This window comes from Capricornis sumatraensis, chromosome 23 (assembly GCF_032405125.1).
Source record: "Capricornis sumatraensis isolate serow.1 chromosome 23, serow.2, whole genome shotgun sequence".
NCBI lineage: Eukaryota > Metazoa > Chordata > Mammalia > Artiodactyla > Bovidae > Capricornis > Capricornis sumatraensis.
In genome coordinates this window covers 37,093,661-37,102,942 of record NC_091091.1, presented here as the reverse complement: position 1 = coordinate 37,102,942, position 9,282 = coordinate 37,093,661, and positions in this window count along the sequence as shown.

Genomic DNA, 9,282 nt, shown 5'->3' with positions numbered 1-9,282 from the left:
CACACAAAGCCAGCTCAACCAGGGGAGCAGGACTGTTTATGAAGTGAGATTCGAGGAAAGGGAAACTGACTTTGTGGGATCTCAAAGGGCTCTGTTAACCTGAATTCACGGGTACAGTTGCCCAAATGTTGTGCTCCCCTAGGGATAACAGGGAAACGCCAAAGCTGCAGGGCTTCCTGTTCAAAAATCCCTAGGGAAACAGGAACCCTAGACTCATCTCATTGCCCTGCAGACCCTGGCAGAGCCATGCAGGAGCGGGTGGCTTATGAAGACAGCCCTTGGTTACTTTGGTGGTAGAGTGGGCGAGGAGCATTCTTCTAGAGAACCCGGACAGAGTTATAAAAGCCCTGCAGTTGGAGGCACTCAAAAGAGTAAAATAAACACTGTTCAAATACAGCTTTGTTTGGAAACAGTATCGTCTAAGACCCAGAGATAAGATTGGAGGTGTTTTCTTTCCTTCAGGGCCAAGAGGAGATCCTGGGTGAATGGCCAGGTGCCATCCCACTGTTTTAAAAATTAACATATAATTTAGATGCTCCAAAGTGCATAAATTCTATGTTTAAAAACTCAAGTATAGTTTAATGAACTTTGACACATGTATGAAGATGAAGTGTTAGTCATTTAGTTGTGTCCAACTCTTTGCCACCCCAGTACCCTGCCAGGCTCCTTTGTCCACAGAATTCTCCAGGCAAGAATACTGGAGTGGGTGGCCATTTCCTCCTCCAGGGGATCTTCCTGACCCAGGAATTGAACCTGAGTCTCCTGCACTGCAGGCAGATTCTTTGCCATCTGAGCTACCAGGGAACAAATGCATATGCACCAGATTGAAAAACATTTCTGGCAGCCAGAAGTGTCCTGGGATCCCTCTACCACCACTCCCATAACCATGCACCTGACAGATCCTAGGTGATCCATAAACACTTATTGGATGAAAGAATAGGACAGTGGAAGCTAATGGTGAGCTGAATGCATTCCAGATCTTTCCTGCCTTCTCCTTCCTGCTCTGTGCCCTAGAAGCTATCTCAATGGACAGCATCTCTGCACCACTTGCCCTTGGCCTTCTGATCGGCTTCCATTGATGGGAAGGAGGTGGGAGGAGGGAGAGTTTGGGGTATTTCTTCCCCAGGCTCGTTCCCTTCTGTGCTGTGATCCCGTGATGGCTGCCCCTCTCTCCTGCCAGCTTCAGCTCCTCAAGCAGCTTGTCATCTGACCCCCAGTTCCTTCTAGACTCTCATGACAGCTCCCTCCAGCTAAGCTTCAGACTTTGGGAAAGTAGAAGCTTCCAGGGGCTGCTAATCCCTGGGTGACTTAGCCTCCCTAGTGGATTCCCTTGACCCTGTCCACAGCTCTGTAAACAGTCCCTCTGCTCAGCCCTTGGAGTGACCGTCTCTTGCCACTGGGGCTCTGGAAGGTGTGCCTAGCCACTGGACCTCCCCTGAAAGGAGACAGTCCCAGTCTCAGTCTCAGAGGCCCATGGTCCTTCTGGGGGCTTAGCTGGGTCTTAGGCACTGCCCCTGCCCTCTCTATTCCTGATGACCTTTCCATCCTCATTAGGAAAGTTTGGGATTGTGTAGTTCTTTGGTTTCACCACGCACACTAATAGCAGCCAAGCCTTTCTGTAACTAGATTTAGTTTTTGACAAAGGTTTAGTGAAACACGTTCAGATAATCCCTGGGTCCCATCCGCCATGCTCTCCTGGTTCCAGCTACAGTTTGGTCAAGGAATCCAGGAAATCTTCTCCCCAAAGGGACCAGTGGTGTTTCGTCTGGTCAACAGCCAAAGAGAGGGCAGAGCTGGAAAGAAAGGGGAAGTTTATGTTTCATTTAGGCAAGAGATGATTCTTGAAATTTTCAGGTCACCAAGGCTTCCCTGGTGGCTCAGACAGTAAAGCATCTGCCTACAATGTGGGAGACCTGAGTTCGATCCCTGGGTTAGGAAGAGCCTCTGGAGAAGGAAATGGCAACCCACTCCAGTATTCTTGCCTGGAAAATTCCATGGACGGAGGAGCCTGGTAGGCTACAATCTATGGGGTCGCAAAGAGTCGGACACGACTGAGCCACTTCACCTCACCTCACCTCAGGTCACCGGGCTCCGTTCTAAATGCCGAGGGCAGGTCGTGATCACGCTTGTCCTCAAGGAACTCACTGAGGCGGGTTTGCTCAATATGAGGAAAAACTTCCTAAAGGCTAGAGCCACTGGGAAATAGAACAGAGCTTTGTTGGAGGGGAGGGACCCGTCCTCACTTGGATGACACTGTGACTGAGTAGAGGTGGGCCGAAGCCCAGTGCCAGGTGAGGGGCAACACCGGTGATCTACTTCTAAGCTTGTTTTCGAATCTGGGATCCTACAGGAAATTTGGGAAAGGAAATTTGGATGAGGAATCACCCAATATGAGGCCGCAATATCTAAGTCGTGAGAAATATGCTGAACAAACGCACCTTGGGAAGAGTGTCCAGAGGAGATACTGAGGACTTGAGAGCTAGATATCAGAGGAGAAATAGGTGGTATTGGTTCAAAAGGTGTCCTGAGAGGAAACAGCAGGGATCAATCAGATTGTAGCTCCAGCTCCTAGGGGCCTTGTGTATTCCCATTCTACAGCCCAGGTGTCAGAGGCTGGGGAAACAAGGGGCTTACTTAAGGGTGAATGGAAGAGGAGGCCTTGATCTTTTATAGATATATAAAATTTACGTAGATTATATACATAATACAATATACAATAATACAATTATATACATAGATTATGTATATAATCTACATAGATTATATATATGTGTGATTTTATGTATGTAGTTTTGACTGTGCTGGGCTTTCATTACCGCATAGGTTTTTCCCTCGTTGCAGCAAGCAGCTCTGCTCTCTAGCTGTGCTGCACAGCCTTCTCGCTGCCGTGGCTTCTCCTGTTGCGGAGCACGGGCTCTAGTGAGGGTGTGCAGTCTCAGCAGTTGTGGTTCCCCGGCTCTCGAGTGCAGGTCTCTAAAGTTGTGGCGCTTGGGCTTAGTTGCTCCGCAGCATGTGGGATCTTCCCGGACCAGGGATCGAACCCGTGTCTCCTGCATTGGCAGGTGGATTCTTTACCACGGAGTCACCGGGGAAGCCTGAGGAGGCCTTGCTCTTAGGCACCACCTCCTACTGTGCTGCTGCTGCTGCTCTCTCCTTCTGTAGGTCTCAGTTTGATGACCTGTAAATGGGAGTAGGGGGATTCTAGGTGGGTTGAAGAATACCATCCCTACACCGCGCTGCTCCCCAGGGGGCCTGGGCACCCCTGCTGCAGTCACCAGTGATTGGGGACAGACCCACTGGGTGCTCCCTAGCAGTCCGGAGCCTGCCGTGGCAGGGTGGCTGGCCCAAGGCAGGCCGGCAGGGTCCCAGGCTGCCTCCCACTTGGCTTCCCACCACAGCAGGGCCAGCTCAGCTCCTCCTTCCTCTTGGCGGGCCTGCCTGAGGTTCTGAAGTCCTGCCAGCTATCTACCCTGGGAAGGAAGCGAAGGCCAGCACCTGTGGGAAAAGTCTTTTACTGGCCACAGGTGGCTGGGTCAGGGTCTGAGTAGTGCTGCCGGCTGGCCCAGCTGCTGCCCTGGGGAGGGGTGGCTTGGGTCTTCCTTTGCCAGCACCCTGAGGCCTTTTGAGGCATGTTTCTCATCTTCATCACCTCCTTTGTCTGTCCCCTCCTTCCCTCCCCTTGCCCTTGCCCCTGAGGGGCTGACATCACCTCTTTCTAGGCTGCTACATCAACCTCCCCATAGCTTCCTTGCAGCTGCTGCTGCTAAGTTGCTTCAGTTGTGTCCAACTCTGTGCGACCCCATAGATGGAAGCCCACCAGGCTCCCCCGTCCCTGGGATTCTCCAGGCAAGAACACTGGAGTGGGTTGCCATTGCCTTCTCCAATGCATGAAAGTGAAAAGTGAAAGTGAAATTGCTCAGTCATGTCTGACTCTTAGCGACCCCATGGACTGCAGCCCACCAGGCTCCTCCGTCCATGGGATTTTCCAGGCAAGAGTACTGGAGTGGGGTGCCATTGCCTTCTCCTCCTTGAAACTACCACAGTATTAGATGCTTGTTTTGTGTGTTTGTTCACTCCTTCATGTTCATGTTTGTATGATCACAGTGTACTGGATGCTCTTCCAGCCTGAAGGTAAAACAGGGAACAGAGTATTCTCCTGCCCTGCGCTTTGTGGGACTGATGCTCCCTTGGGTCACAGATGCTGCTTTGCCCAAAATAAATATACAATGGCAAACAAAATGAGCTAACGAAAAGACACATGTTGATGAAGGCTTGTACCAGAACCACATAATCTGAGCTTTCACAAAAGAGAAAAGTTGGGGATACTGGATGGAGAGGGATCCAGCCTAAGTGGAGTCCAGGCTCCTGAGCCAGACATGCAAGTTGGTTGCTGCTATAGATTGGGCTGTATTTTCCCTCAAAAGATATGATGGAGTCCTAAATCCTAGGACTTCAGAATATGACCTTTTGGAATTAGACTTTTTACAGAGGTAAAGTGAAGCCATTAGAGTGGGTCCTTATACAGTATAACTGGTGTCGTGATGAAAAGGGGGACCTTTGGCTACAGAGACATGCACACAGGCCATGTAAACAGAAATGGAGAGATCTGAGTGATGCTCCTATAGGAAACAGTGAGGATGGCCAGCAACCACCACAAGGAGAGAGACACAGACAGGGTCTCCACAGGGTCTCCTTCACAGATGCCTGAAGGACCCAGCCCTGTAATGCCTTGGCCCTGGACCTCCCAGCCTCCAGAATTGTGAGATCATAATTTTCTGCTATTTGTGCTGTGCTTAGTCACTCAGTCGTGTCCAGCTCTTTGCAATCCCATGGACTGTAGCCCGCCAGACTCCTCTGTCCATGAGATTCTCCAGGCAAGAATACTGGAGTTGGTTGCCATGCCCTCCTCCAGATCTTCCCAACCCAGGGATTTAACCCAGATCTCCTGCTTTGCGGGTGGATTCTTTACCATCTGAGCCACCAGGGAAGCTCTCCTGCAGTCTAAGCCACCTCATCTGTGGGCCTTTGTTGTGGCAGCTCTGCTTGTGTGGAAGGACACACAGTCCTGAAGATGAACCTGTTCTCCTCTTCTGAGCTTTTGCACCCGTGGGTCCCCATGCCAGGGATGTCAGCTGTATCTACCCACTGAGGAACCTCTGACCCCTGTCCCCACCCCAAGGCTCATTCCTTCCCTATCCACCCTTCTTCTCCCTGGCCACATCTGTGCCTTCATTTCTGGTCTTAGAGCTGACTCTCTGCTCTCACAGCCTGTGACACTGGGCGTATCTTCCACATTCTCAGTCCCAGACTATATTCGCCAAGGTTACTCAGACCTGAGTAAAGACAGGGACACCATCCTCACAAAAAATTCTCATAGCATCCCCACTCCCCTGGTCCTGGGACGTTCCCCTTAGCTTCATTTTATTTATTCATCTGTCTACTTATTTACATATTTATTTATTCCTGCTGCGCCACTCAGCAGGTCAGACCTTAGGTCCCTGACCCGGGTTTGAACCTGTGTCCCCTGCAATGGGAGTGCGGAGTCTTAACCACTGGACTGCCAGGAAAGTTCCCCATTGGCCTTATTTTATAGTGCAATTTAGGAAACAAAACTCTCACTCCAAATTACCACAACAAAGAGAAAACTTTATAACTGGCTAAAAAAAAAAAAAAAAAGATTATCATCAAAATGAAAACACAATAAATTCCCAGATAAGAGCACACCTGGACCTTGGATGAGAAGACTCACATTTAGAGGAGTCGGGAAACACTGAATCCTGGGACAGCGTCACCCGGCTGCACAGGAGAAGCACCTGAGGGGCTTACAAAGAGGCCTCCGTTACCTGGGCTTGTTCTTGAATTGGTCAGGGTGGGGCTTGGGATCCTCCCTCCCACCCCAGTTTTTTCAAGCTCCCAGATGATCTGGTTTGTGGGCTGCATGGGGCACTCCTGGAGCTTCCTCAACCAGTCCTGGGCCCTCAGATGCCCAGTTTCCCACACCTTGGGGTGAGCACACAAGGCCTGAGTTGGGTGAGCTAGAAGCCCGCTAACAGGCACTGCTCTGTGTCTGTGGTGGTTGGTGGTTTAGCTCAGTCGTGTCCTACTCTTTGCAGCCCCAGGAACTGCAGCCTGCCAGGCTCTTCTGTCCATGGGATTTTCCAGACAAGACTACCAGAGGGGATTGCCATTTCTCCAGGGGATCTTCCAGACCCAGGGATCAAACCTGTTTCCAGCGTTGCAGGCAGATTCTTTACCCCTGAGCCATTAAGGAAGCCCATTCCTGCTCCCTTCTGGTAGCTTTGAATCTGAGGTCAGACTGTGGCCACACTCCATAGGGTACCTCCCTCATCTTACAGCTCGCTGACTGAAGGATGGAGTCTTCTGTTCCATTTTATAGTTGAGAAAGCTGAGACCCAGAGAGGTGGGAAGTCCTGGCCTAGGGTCACCAAGTTTGACTAGAACCCTGACTGCTGACTCAGTGTCTTTTCTTGCTGCTTCCAACCAGACTGTCTGTCCCTCTGAGCACAATGTGTTAACACACTGACTATGAATGTGACGCATTTTCATTGTTCCAAAGGCCATGTTCATATGCATTCTGAAAACGCACCACCTCTTTTAGTTAAAAAACAAAAGGAAACGAAGTCTAATCAAGCTGGTCCCATGCTGCCCCCGAAATCTGGATTTCACATCTGCTAGGGACACATGGGAGGCTTCCCTTGTGGCTCAGACAGTAAAGAATCTGCCTGCAATGCAGGAGACCTGGGTTCCATCCCTAAGTAGGAAGATCCCCTGGAGAAGGAAATGGCAACCCACTCCAGTATTCTTGCCTGGAGAATTCCATGGACAGAGAAGCCTGGAGGGCTACAGTCCATGGGGTAGCAAAGAGTCAGACATGACTGAAGTGACTTACACACACAGGGCCACATAGACACTGCAAGTGTCCCCCAGAATAACCATGGAGAGCCCTAAACACCCTTCTCCCAGACTGTGTGTTAGGATCAAGGATGTGTGATGCAGAACTTGGACTCCTCAGAGATGACAGGAAATGGGGTCTCATAGCTACACTAATGAGTAGCCACGGTGTTATAATGTGGCTTTTCTTCTGGGCTATAATTCTTACTTACTTTAGGTGAAACTTTACAGGATTTAAGCCATGTTAAACAGTTCAAAATGGAGTCACAGTGGCCAACGAGAACTTCTGTATTAGATGTCTTGAAGCATTTGCTGCGGGATTGTGAGTGTCTTAGAGTGATAAAGTGAGCAGTACTTTAGATAAGAAATTTGATGGAGATAAGAAATGTGATGGGCAACATATGTTGGAACAGAAGGAGCAATCAATACAGAAAAGATACCTTGCGTGCAACAGTTACACCTACTGACACACTCCTTGAAGAGAAATGCTGAGCCCAGCAACTAGAAAAACAAACACCGTATATTGATGCATATATGTGGAATCTGAAAAAATTGGTATAGATGATCTTCTTTACAAAGCAGAAATAGAGACACAGATGTAGAGAACAAAGGTATGAATACCAAGCGGGGAAAGGCGGGAATGGCATGAATTGAGAGACTGGGATTGACATATATACACTATTTGGAAGGACTGATGCTAAAGCTGAAGCTCCAGTACTTTGGCCACCTCATGTGAAGAGTTGACTCATTGGAAAAGACTTTGATGCTGGGAGGGATTGGGGGCAGGAGGAGAAGGGCACGACCGAGGATGAGATGGCTGGATGGCATCACGGACTCGATGGACACGAGTCTGAGTGAACTCCGGGAGTTGGTGATGGACAGGGAGGCCTGGTGTGCTGTGATTCATGGGGTCGCGGAGAGTCGGACACGACTGAGCAACTGAACTGAACTGAACTGATGCTCTGTATAAAATATAAATGAGAACCTACTATATAGCACAGGGAACTCTACTCAGTGCTCTGTGGTGACCTGAATTGGAAGGAAATTAAAAAAAGAAGATATATGTATATAACTCATGTACTTTGCTGTACAGTAGAAACTAATACAACATTTTAAAGCAACTATGCTCCAATAAAAGTTAATTTAAAAAAAGAAGGCTCTTTGCTGGAGGACTTGATCCCACAGTGCTGACCTGTTGCAGATAAGACACTGTCTGAGGCCCTGTCAGAGGAGGGGGCGACTTCCCATTCATGGTTGTCTCAAGACCCGTGGCCAGCCCAAGACCTCTGCTCTCACTGGCGTGCTTCCTTCCTGCCTTCTTCTTAGAGTGTTTCATTTACTCTCTTTCCTCATTTCCCTGCTCTGACTAAGCTGTGTTGTGTGCTGTTTGTGTTCAGTTAATGAAGGCCCTCCAGGTTTTGTGTGTCTCCAGGTCTGTGATTCTTACCGGGCCTTATCACTGGGCTCTGTGACGCACACGGCATCCAAGGCATTAATTGTGGGGCCTTCTGTTCTCTACCTTCCTGGGAGTTTTCTCAGGAAGTATCTCTGATAACAGGACCTACGCTTAGTCTAGGAGAGGAACTTGGGTGGAGAGACCTGGAGGCCCCACTCCAGCTTGGGGCCCCAACAGCTGCCCTCCATGTCCCTGGGGTGTATGGCTATCACTGCACCTGTTGTCAAATCCAAGGTCACTCAGGTCACCTGAGGCTCAGGGCAGAGCCTCCACTGTGTGCTTATGGTGCGGCCAACAACCTAAGGGATCCTCAGCAGCTTGCTTTCCCTGTCCTCAGTCTCTTCTTAGCTTTCCTGCTGTTTTAAAATCACTTCCTCCAAGTTATTGCCTGTATCTGTTAGTCTGGGGAGCAGGTGAGGCAAGCTGTCCTTGAGCAGGGGGGCCCTCTCACCATCCCCTCCATCATACCTACTTCCATGCACCACCCTCCAAGGGTCTCATTGTTGTTGTTGTTCAGTTGCTAACTTGTGTCTGACTCTGCGACCCCATGGACTACAGTATGCCAGGCTTCTCTGTCCTTCACTATTTCTTGGAGTTTACTTAAACTCATGTCCATTGAGTCGATGATGCCATCCAACTATCTCATCCTCTGTCCCCAACCCTTCTCCTCCTGCCTTCAATCTTTCCCAGCATCAGGGTCTTTCCCATCAAGGAGGGTCTCCTTACTGTTCCCCTGGAAGTCTGCAGGGGCCTCCTCCTCCTTGCTGGCCTCCCAGCCTGCAGTCTCAGTAGGCCGTCTTCCTGCAAGCCTGGGCCTAGAACTCCCGGCTCTATGGAGCCTTCCCCGTCTTGCTCCTGCCTCTTCTGGGTCCTATCCTGGGATGCGCCTTGCTTTTGGCAGGCAGAGGGCAGCA